Here is a 12,416-nt window from a genome sequence, read left to right as displayed (position 1 = left end):
TGTACTTTACCCTTGTGTTCAGTCGTCATTTTCTGTCATGGCCCAGTCATGACGCCGCATGCGAGATGTTGCAAACACCTGCTGTGTATCTATCTGGACTATATGAGCCAAAGGTATATATAAAAACTTCTCTCACGCTGGAAGCCACCTGTTCAACCTCCTGCCCACAAGGTCAACTGAAACTCAAACCACCCACTCATGAACACCTTCCTTCCAAAGGCACCCTTGTCAATACACATGATCGTTTTTTACACTCGACTACTTCTTCAGCCATTCAAACATCAAAATATTTAGCTCACTTTGAATGTTACTGAAACTTTTAGTTTATGAGTTATTCAGTATTTGAAGAAAGCTGTAAAATGACTGCACAATCCTTGATTTGGAGACTGCTTGCATCACGGGGAAGGGAACTTGTACCTTTTGTGCCTTATGACCCAGGTCAAATGGCAGTTATAAATCCCACTTTTGAACTGGTTAAATAGGAGCCTCGCTTAATATATGATGCTGTGGTTTAAGTCTCACATCGACATTATTACTGTGAGCTTTTACAGCATACAGTTGCATGATACTTGATTTGTGGGGGGGGGGACCTTTTGGTTACTTTTTGCACTACGAGTGAGTGTTCCTGCAAGTTTAGAGCCGTGTAAGCCAGGCATATTGGTGGGATATGAAATATCTTAAATGCTTTTACTTGTTTAAAGCAACTTTTGGTGTGTAGCAGTAAAATGATCAGAGAGCAGCTCCATAATGAATCTTCCTTCAGCTATTCTGTGTAGCTCACCCTGGTTCAGAACACAGCTTGTGATGTATTTTAGCGCGGGAGAACTGGGATCAATTTCCAGCTCTGCTTCATGTGTTTACCTTTTTGTTGTTGTACTTAAAAAAGCTATGATAATTATGATTTCACACATTTACTTATTCATGTGTCCTGTGTACTATTCTACCAATACAATAGTTGTATTACTGTTGTGCTGATTACCTGCTAAATAGAGTTATGTAACTTAACAGATGTGCCAGCTGTGATGGTCTGTTTACCTATGAAATCCATGACTTTATTTAATTTTGGAATATGTGGTTTAATGCAGACTTCCTTATCTTTCTTTCCCCTGTTTGTTCTGTGCTGGATTCAGTTGCACACATATAGTGACAGTTTGGTCATTAATCATCATACCATCTGAAGACCCTTCTGGGTAAATAATTATCAAACGCATTAGGAAATTTGTATATAGGCCTTCTACCAATCCCTGTGCCTTTTGTTTGAAGGTTATCTATTTTTTCTCTGTGTGAGATGGAGGTGAGATCAACATTTACTCCCAAGGATGTTGGCCATTCAACAGATTTCGTTGTGTCTTAGAGCTAATTTTAAAAACACTTTTGCAGCGAGTGGCCTTCACTGCAGATGCTACATTTATGAAAATAATCCACAAATTGTAGAGCGGGGTCTTGGTTTCCCTTTTGAACAAAAGATGGTAGTAAAGAGTCGAAATAAACCATCGGTTTATCATTAAAGCATTTTTCAGTTTATATAAGACCAAGAATATGTAGCTGGATATTTATCCACAGCAAACTGAACAGACTGTCAGTCTTCTTGACATTTAACACACATTTCATGCATCGCACTGAACAGAGAGTCTCATGATGACGACACATGGACGAAGAGCACCAGACCAGTGATGTTTTCCTTCCAGGTAGGTGCATCATTACAGTAATTGTGTGCTTAGGTTTGATTCTTGGCTCTTCCTGACTGCACTTTGAATCATTTATGGGCCATGAACGTATCCACATACACCTGCATGTGAACTGAGCAGTGTGACGTGCGCCACCTCAGCTGTCCTTGGCGCACAAGTAAAAAGTCAGGGCCAACCCCTCTGACTTCAATGAAAGCCCTTACAATATGAGGGCCCTAATAAACCAAAAGGCCAAAAAGAGTAAACGCATTACAAGCCTAAAACCCTTATGAGAGAAAGAGTTGTGGAACAATTTAATATGTGCACCCTGAGCCTGTCGGAAGCTAAGAGAGCGTTGCTCTCTTGGATCTACAGTGCTGTTTGGAGCTAATTCCATTAGCCTGCATCACATCACATTCACAGAGAAACGTGAACGTGTAAAATCTATACTCTGGTTCTGTGAAGCCTGCTCTTGGCTTTCTAATCTCTGACCATTTACAGCTTTAAATTGAACAAAGGGGCTGGAGCTCGGGACGAAGTGCAGCTGTCTGCCAACTGGAAGATCTGTGGTTTGATTCCTGGCTTCCGCAGACCACAAGTCAAAGTGTTCTTGGACAAAACAGTGAATCCTATATTCACATTCAGTGGACGCATTGTGTGTGATAGAGAAAAAAGGCACTGTATAGCCTGCAACACTTCATAGACTGAAATCTAATGTTTGTCCGTGCAAATATCTTGTTTTGTTCTTTGAACAAAGCACTTGAGACTTCAGTTTAGGCTTTTACTAGCCTGGATCCATAATCTTCTCCCACTGTTGACAAAGGGCTGTGCTCATTCCTTCTGAATACTGAACCATTTCCAATATTCTTTTCTGATGATTGGTACAGTTAACTGTCTTACTTAGGAGTCTGGCTCTGCAAAACAACAGGTATGAGCACTCCTTTCTGCCCTGCAGTTCTGTGAAGACGCTGCACAGAAACCTATCAACTGACCGATCAGTTAAGATTACTTCTGTATGAAGTTAAGTTGACATATTATGTTATTTTGAGTACAGGTTTGCTTAAGTAATAGAGTTTGAATAAATCATTATGATTACCATGAATTGAACTCCAATTGGCTTCAACTGGACTATATCAGTGCCTTGAGAAGACATTTGTTGTAATTTGGTGCTATATAAATAAAACTGAATTGAATTGATTAATTTAGCAAAGAATTTCCTATTTGAAATGCTTGTTATTATGATTATTATTAGAAGTTGACCATTGGGAATTCTGTTGTTTTAAAAAGAATTCCATGAATACACTTGATTTTGAAGTATAAGGATTTCAAGAAAACCTCATTCTAGCACTCACAAAGGGAGAGTGATGCCATGTCAGCGCTACTTTTTGATATTGTGATGAGGTGTTTCTGCTTCATAAGGGTTCAGAATATCATACAGTTAATCCCAACGCAGCAGTTTGAGTCCTTTATTATTATTATTTATCTATTAGTTTCCCTGCAGGGACCTACAATGTAGTCAATGAATTGTTGGACTGACCAACGGTTTATCTAAATTTGTATCTCGAGAAATTAGTCAGCACGTGGTATGACAAAAAAAACAAACATGTTTTTGGTCAAATCCTGAAAACAAATACCTTATTATTACTATTTTCTCACCTTTTTAGTTAATCCAGAGGCTGACTTTAATAATTAAATGGGGCAGGTGAAAAAATAACTAACAATAAAAAGCTTAAAGATAAACTGGAATATTGTTATGTTTCAAAAAGCTGTTTGTCATACAGTGAGCAGTTCAGATATGGAGGGTTTACTGTTCTGCCACATTACCAACTCAGAGCATGACTCAACTTCAAATCATGTTGCATTCACTGTGCCTAGGAAATGGGAAGTCAAAACTCTTTTTCTCTTGACTTTTGCTTTCCTTTTACCAGCAAATACTCATCAGAAGATAATAATAATAATAATAATAATAACAATAATAATAATAATAATAATAATAATAATAATAATAATAATAATAATAATAATAATAATAATAATAATAACCTATAGGTATCCAGGTAAGTCCCATTTAGTTATGAGATCTTGTTTTCCAGGGAGTCCTGGTCAAATTTCAAATGTCATCACATCATTATAAAATGTAATAAAAAGTGTTAAAAAAAGATAGGACCATATCGTCTAAGTCCAATATGTTTCTTACCAGTTCAGAATCTGAATAAAACAGCAACAGGTTTCCTTCAGGGCCATTTTTAAAATACCCCTGAAAGTATGTAAAGAGGGGTGTGTTTGTAAGCTGATGATCTTGTGAGCTCATGTGAGTAAGAGTTTTACTCATCCCTGACTGCACCGAGTGAATATTTAAAACAATTCTGGTAGTAAATGAAGCATTAGGATGGGAGCATGGAAATATAAGTCGGTAGATGTGAATGACTTTACGAGGAACAGCAACATGTGATCTTTTTCTTGCTCACACAAACGAGTCACACAAACTTTGAGCTTGAATTTGTAATAAATCGCAATAATAATGCAATGCGATATGCTGAATCCAGTGTTTTTCAGTAAGGTCTAAGGTGTATGCATATATATATAAATCCCCATGGCAACATAATATAATACAGTGAGAAAAAGGAACATTTTAAAATGTTCTTTTCATACTTGTCGGCTTCTTTCTTTCTTACTATTTTTATTTACAAAAAAAAGATTTGTGACTGGATTGAACGCCAAATCAGTAGCTACAGCTGTTCTGTCAATATAAAAACAAACTTGCAAACATTGCTGAAAAGTTGCCCATAAAGTATATAGATATATATATATATATAGTATATTTGAATATATATATAAAGCCCAGGATTTATGAAGACCACGAGTGATGGAGGAATTATGACATTCTCTTTGACTGCTGTATTAACATGCTGGCTGGCTGTTACATTTCAGGAGGAGCAGGATCCAAATATGGTATTTGGAAAGGTATAAAGAGTTTGTTTTCACAGATATCTAATTCTGTATTCTATAAAAATTCTATATTTAAATCTGTTTCTTAGATCATAATAGGAAGAAAAAAAAAAGAAAGAAAAAATGTGTCAAAAATGAGCAGAGTAAATGGTAAATGGACTTGTACTTGTATAGCGCTTTTCTAGTCTAACTGACCACTCAAAGCGCTTCACTACATGAGTAGGTGAAGCGCGAGTGAGTAGGCTTATAGGAGCAGATCCCCAGGACACTGAATACTAATGTTATACTTTCACCATATGAGCTGCGAGCTTGTTCTGAGCTGTGGTGTCATAACAGATATGAATGGGAGTCCATTTTTTCAGCAAAGGTTCAGCAAAGAAGTTTTCCTCAGCCTGCTGATATTTCTTTCTTTCTTCCTGCTTTGTCAAATGGTGAAGTCTGTCCCTGATTATCAGTACTCTATGAAGCCTTTATAGGTTAGCTACATTAACATCCTGCGATAATGACAATGCCTTTTCAAATAATTTGCATTGACATAAAGTGGCCTATAAAGTGTTTTTGCTGGCTTTGTATATGTAGTGAAATCTTGCTCCACATGTGGAGGAGAATTCTGCAAATTTGTAGGATCAGATTTTATTGGACCAATGATAAATTCAATTTAATTCACAGTTTATGGGTTGTATAACTGCTGTGCGTTGCCTTTTATTTTCTCTGTAATTGATCAATTCTACTCATAGGCATTAGGGCTGTGGCTACGGGGCAAATTTACCAGCTGTGCACTCTGCCGTGTTTAAGGCAGTACATATCAAAAAGGAAAAAAATGGGTCCGGTTTTGAACATGGTGAAACAGCTATTAACATGATTAAGAATGTTTATTCCTGGGTTTGTGAAATACACTGGATAATAAACTGGAGTGGTCTGCCAACATAGAAGCAGTGTACAACTACCAAGACCAAAGAGCTGGTGGTGGACTTCAGCAGATCTAAAACTTCATACCAGTCAGTCTGCATTGATGGAGGGGAGATGGAGACTGTTCAGACCTGCAAATACCTGGAGGTGGTCCTGGATAATAAACTGGAGTGGTCTGCCAACATAGAAGCAGTGTACAGGAGGGCCCAGAGCCGTCTCTTCTTCCTGAGACGGCTCAGGTCCTTTAATGTCAGCAGTGACATGATGTGCATGTTTTATCACACTATCATTGAAAGGGTTGTTCTATGCTGTTGTCTGCTGGGGGAGTTGCACTACAGACAAAAACTGTAGGCGCCTGGACAAACTGGTGAAAAAGGCTGGTTCTGTGGTAGGCAGAAGGCTCAACCCTCTCAGTGCTGTGGTGGAGCAACGGATGAGGAGGAAATTATATTCTGTTTTGGAGAACAATAAACATCCTCTCCACAGCATCCTGGCAGGACAGGGCAGCAGCTGCAGTCTCACTGCGCTTCAGGACTGAGAGGTTCAGGAGGTCCTTTGTCCCCACAGCTATAAGGCTTTTTAACAGTGATTGCTGACTTTGATGTTTTTTCAGATTCATTTATTTATGTATTAAATTATAATAAATTATTATTGCTGTTATTGTTCTAATATACAATCATTGTAAATATCTTTTTCAAAAATAGAAAAAATTTGAGCAACTTGACTAATTTAGAATTTTCCCTACTGGGGGATGAATAAAAGTATTTTTCTATTCTATTCTATACAAACCAATGTTACATTTAAGAGTTATAAATCACCTTTAAAGTTAATTGGAGGAGGCTTTTTTTTTGCTTCATCAAATACAAGTATCGGGCGCTCTCTGCACCCCCCCGACAGTATCTTATTTTGTCTGAAGTGCGGTGCTTTCAAAACCGGTTCAAAGCCGGACTCAAGATGAGATTGTGTGTGTATGTATTTGTTTGTTCCATTTGAGAGTCCTGTCATACAGTTCAAACAGTGAGATAACTAACGTTACATGTTCGCTCTCAAAGACACACTTAACATCTCTGCTATACAAGCAAATGCTTCAAAGTGCTGCTGCTTATGCAGACTTGTTTCACCTCCATCTCTCATGTGGAAACGGGACATTCAGGAGAAAACCAGTTGAGTTTTGATGTCTTAATTCAAAGATCAGACGTGCGTGGCTGTCAATCGATCTTATCTCAGATTGATCCTGGGAGTCAAATGAAACACTATATAAATATGAATAAATAAAACATCATTCGATATTCATCTCAGAAGCTTCCTTATCACCTGAGGTGAATTTGATTATTAAGCCCTTTGATCATGTAAAAAGGTGAAATTGGTTTGAACAGCAGCAGGACAAGCTGTGGACTTTCTTTGAAGAATGTTCATATCTTGCGTTTGTTCATTTCAGTAATTCCAAACACATGAAAATTTGAACTGCCGGTAGCTGTGAGCGGGTTTTGTCATTGTCAAACGGATTAAGTTTGACAATGCGATGATGCAGAGTGTTATTTAACTTTTTTAAAGATGCATGCCGCCTGAAACAGTGAAACGGTACCTACAGATGGGGACAATATACTTGAAAAAAACACCAGGTAACAATCCATTTTCAATCAATAAAGAACATTGAAATCACGTCATGTGGTAAATCATTGGAGTAAAAATTAAACACAATCTTGGCCTTAGAGGCTGTTATTGTACTCTTGCAGAGATACTTCTTCTGTAGTTCTTAGAACTGTCAGTCTCTGACATTGGCTTGCTGAAACTTTCAACAACTCTACTGTAGCACAAGCGTTCATCTTAAAGATGTGTGGACTTTGTGCTCCGGGCTTCAATATCCTGACAGCATTTCATGGTTCAAATCTGAACTATGACATGACCATTCCAAACCCTTTTGTCCTTTCTAAACCATTCCTTTGTGCATTTATCGGTGTGCTGAGGCTTATTATCCTGCTGAAAGGTCCACGTCTGCTTGAATACCTGCTTTTCAGACAGACAGCATCATAGTACCCTGAATCACTGTTTAATGTGCAGGATTCGTAGTTGAATAATAGACAGCCAGTTGATTTGTCCTCCAGGAAGAGAATGCTTGTTGCAGTCACGTTTTAATAGCATTGCTTCACAGTTGCTATGAAGTTCCTCACCTGAAAATAGGTGTTTTGGTGTGTAACAATTATGTCTACTGTTGATGTGGACAAACACCTCTGTCTTTAATCCATCTGTCCAGAACAAATTGGTCCAAAAGGCCCAGAGCCTCATTAATAGATAGAAAATATTCTTGCATTGTAGTTGATGCCAAAAGCTGCTGTCTGCTGTAGTTTTTGAAATGATAATCCCCATAGAGAGCAGCTGATTTTTCTTGGAACTATTTATTTCCCCCTCTGAATGCATTTCCAGTTGTTGGCTGTCACGCGTCTGTCATGAAAAAAACAGATTCAACATGCCCACCTGGCAGTTTGTGAAACTTCCACAGTTCATAACTTTTAGATTTGTGTTCTGGGGTCAGAATTTCTTCTTTTTCATTTGTGTATGTGGATGCTGAACAACAACATTTAGAATTACAGACTACTTTTCCAGTACTTTGTATGTACTTCAATTAGATATTTAACTTTTGTTTTGGTCATGAATGTATACATCATTTCAGGCATCTGGCCCACGATTATTTGGTTGAGGCAGAAATGCATTAAGCATTAAAAGCCAGTTGTGTAAAAGTCAATCTGAAATACATTACTTTGAGGAATTATGCTTGGAGTTCATCAACACAAATGCAAGAATTTCCCATTTCATGTTGTGCCGTAATTTCTTTATTCTCATCTGAAACCTCTTTTTGTCAGGTTCTTCCTTGCCGTCTGCTGTGGAAGTGTTGCTGCATATCTACACATATCTATAATTACAGGTGTGTAACTGAATTACTGCGGTTTCATTTGGTGTACATACCGTATATATATGCCCATGGCTGTTGCAGAGATTATTGTCTGGTCTGTGGATCCTGCCAGAGCACGCACCTATGGAGTGATTTATTATAACACTTTCACTGTCAACAAGAATATTGTTCAATACCGCTGGAGAGAGCTGTGCTCACATTCGTCAGATGAAACGGTCTCGTTCAGAGAAAAACTCGCAGCCAGTATGAAGGCCACCCATTAATGTGCTAATTTAAACGCATTCATGCAAAACACTGCGTGTAATATACAGCAAATTATCACAAACAATCAGAGCACCCATGGATCAGAAAATTAGAGTAGATTTCTAACAGGCAAGTCAAGCCAAGATACTCAAAACAAGTCTAAACAAGATAGGAGGGAATTTTCACCACCTAAAACAATCAAAATGTATAATGCAATGCATGCTGCCGCCAATATTTCTATTGTTCGATTTGTGAGACATAGCAGGAAGTGCTGTGCTGTCATAGATTTTAGTCCAAAGCCACTGAAATCCGCAAGCGTTTTCAACAGATGGGTTACCTATCAACTTACATACCCTGAATCTATCAACTTTGTAAACAAAGGAGGAATCCCTACTTGTTAAAAAAAACAAAAAAAAAAAACAAAGAAAACAGACCTACCACGATTTCCACATACATTACTTGCTGCTGGGTCAAAACACTATTCTCAAGAACAACCACAAAAATGAACCATCTTTAAACAGCATCAGTTACGTTTGATCATATTAAAACATTCTCACAATTTGAGAGACAGACTGGTACTTTGTCATACCAGAGAACAAGCAAACGTTAGTTTCTGTGACACCTACACAAATCATGTACTACACTTTTTTACTGAAATTCTGGGGAACAGAAAAAGAGTGGCGACAAGGTTGACTCACTTCTACGTTTGACAGGCATATTGGATTCATACTCTGAAGAGATTGGAACCCTTTGACATAAATCAGGAGTGGAATCGTCATGTTCTCTCTAAAGCTACACCTCTCAGATGTTTAGATTATTACTTTGACATTTGAAAGTTTTGGTGTTTGTTTTTGTTGAGCTTCTGACACCAATAAAGGCAAGTTCTGGTATGTTCTTCAACATTCAAAAGATGATTTTTAACACTGCATTTGTTTTCTTTGTTTCAATGAAAGTCAGTTGCTTTTAAAGGTGAGGTATTTTGACCCTTGCTGAGCAAGACCCACCCTTGTACTGGCTGTTCAGTTGGTTTGAAATTAGGTTTAATTAAGTGGCTTATGTGCATCTGCTTTAGCTTGTCTTCAGTCCACTTTGACTCCGATGAAGACGCTATAGTGTCAGAATGTTAGTCTGTTTGCACTACAACAACCTTACAAGCCGCATTCATGCAGAAAAAGTCTGTCTTGCTGGTGTAACCCACATGAGAAATTAGGTTACTAATTCTGTTTGTAATTTAATTATCCGCAGTACACCACCTGTACTGTAGGGGGCAGTAGCGAGTGTCTGTGTTCCTGTGAAGTATCTATCTATGTGAGAGACGCCATTTTTTATGGTAGACACGAGGCAGACACAGAGGTGTAGACATCTACAGATATCGACCCTGATAATCGCAGACCGATCCAGGCAGCAACCAGAGGAGCTGTGGATCAATAATCCCATGTTGTGTTTTTTTTTGTGTTGAAGAAGCTCTGAGTTAGTATTCAATTAGCAAGCTGTTAGCTGTTTCTCTGATGAATAAAATGCATATAGAGTTCGATTAATGTGTTAAAATTTGGTTTAAGTTACTCCTTAAATATTGTAAGATTTTTTTTAAGGGTACTCTATAATTTTCTGTGACTTTTGTTGTTTTATATATGATGGAAGATTATTAGCATCATTAGCGCATGCTAACCGCTAGTGTGAATTTCTATTGTTTCTTATGCTTAGCTCAGGTTAATCTCAGCTAAAAGCTAAGTACATGTGTTGCGTTGAGGAGATGCATTTCAATTTGTTTTCTATTATATTTAAGTCCGTAGTTTTGTGCTATCAACCACTCAATGGATGATAATGTCACTCTGGAGTAGTTCAGTTAATCTTTGGTAAGTAAATCGGTGGTAATTGAATTGATGTGAAAGGGTTAAATATTAAAAATGTACATTTAAATAGATTGAAATTTTATGTTATAACCCCTATTTCTTTGGTTTAAACTGATGCATAAATAATGTGCATGTTAAATATGTTATTGTGAAAGTAGTTTGTGAATAATTAATCACAATTACAGTTAAAACTAATTGTTCTAACTTGTACCTTATTTTGTAGTGTGTGTGTGTGAGAAACTGAGACAGAGTCCGATGAGAAAATTTAAAACTTTACCCTTTCTGTGTTGGTTAGTTTTTATTTTTTGCTGGTTTTTGGAACGATCCACTGTTGAGACGATCCAGATGGCGAGTTTAGCCCAGCGATCATGAGAGGCAGAGAAATTGAGAGTTGGAGATGCGGTGTGGCCAGCTGCATAACATAACCTTCCTCAACCATCACAGATCATCTGAATTCAATCTAAATTCAGATAGGAGTACACACTCTTCACCTACCCGTGTAGCAGTGATAGAACTCGAATCAAACGCTGAACACATACACAAATAAATCCTAGTCCTTTTCCACTGGACTGAATGTACATTTTTATTTTTTTATTTTTTTTATACCTATATATTCTGGGGGATGAAACACAGCAAAGCTGTCAATGTTTGTATATAGTAGCTATAAAGTATTACTTGTTCAACCAACCTACACCTACTCAGTTTTGTTAGTTTCTGATGTAACTCCTAACGAACCTGGAGTGATGTAAGTATCTATTAACCTAAAATTAGGATCAAAGGTGCTACACTTGATATTAAATGTACAGACAGAAAAGTGGCATTTCTTTCTTGTCATAAAAGCACAGAAGTGTATCAGATGCTTCATTGTACTTTATAAGTGACTCAATATACAGCATCCTTTGAACTTAATGGTATTTCTTCCAGCTGATCCTGAGTGTATTTCTGTTTAATTTGGTAGAGCAGGACAGAGTTTTGCAGATCAAAAAGGGGGAATGTGCGTTTACGGCTTGATGCTAATAAAAGCATCAAAATGCATGGGTTGTTCAGCAGTTTGGTGTGTGTGTTCTTTGAAATTTTGCATTTGTGTGTCAAGTGGCTGCAGGATACTCAGTAGTCCTGCTCCAGATTAGTTTCCTGAACGTTTTTATTCTTATTTGATGTCATTTCTTACAGTTATTATGATTCAGAGAAAGAAAGCTTCTGATAAAATACGCAGATTTTTTTCTTTTCTTCATCCATCCATTTTCTTATCGGGGACCAAGTAGCAGATGCAGCAGTCTTAGTAGAGACCAACAACCTCCCTGCCAAACACCACACCCTTTCCCTAAAGGTGGACAATCTCATTGTTTTGGTGGCTACTCACTGCAGATTAGTGTTACTGCAATTTCAGAACGCTGTCACTGTCAGTCATACAGCTGCTTTAAATATCAATGCTTGTCATGAACTAAGTCTTTTAGATTTTATCCCATTTTTACACCTGCTATTTCCTGAGGATAATTTCTCCAGATGACGCAGTTTGTCTTACATGGAGTACATTGACTTCATTCTGATATCAGCACTCATCTTTGACATTTTCATCCTCTTCTCACACTTAATTACTGCATATCTTTATCACTGACTCAGGCTCACCCCCTCCACTCTTCCCCCCTACACAGATGTTCAGATATACCTCTTTCTGCTTCACAGCGGTAAACAAAATAATTACAGATTGTTTATGAGAAAAATCAACATGATCAAATATGCTTTTGTTTATGAAAATCACCACCGATTATTAGATGAAGAGAGAAGCTAAAGAAGGTAAACTGCGATGCTTCCGTGACAGGAATGATGTTTCCGATGTGTGTCGTGATTTTTGAAATCCATGACTGTTACTGTTGTGACCGT

Source organism: Leuresthes tenuis, unplaced genomic scaffold, assembly GCF_036924035.1.
Source record: "Leuresthes tenuis unplaced genomic scaffold, fLeuTen1.0.hap1 SCAF_4, whole genome shotgun sequence".
In the NCBI taxonomy this organism is placed as follows: Eukaryota; Metazoa; Chordata; class Actinopteri; order Atheriniformes; family Atherinopsidae; genus Leuresthes; species Leuresthes tenuis.
The sequence above is the reverse complement of the archived record's forward strand: the minus strand, read 5'-3'. Positions refer to the sequence as shown.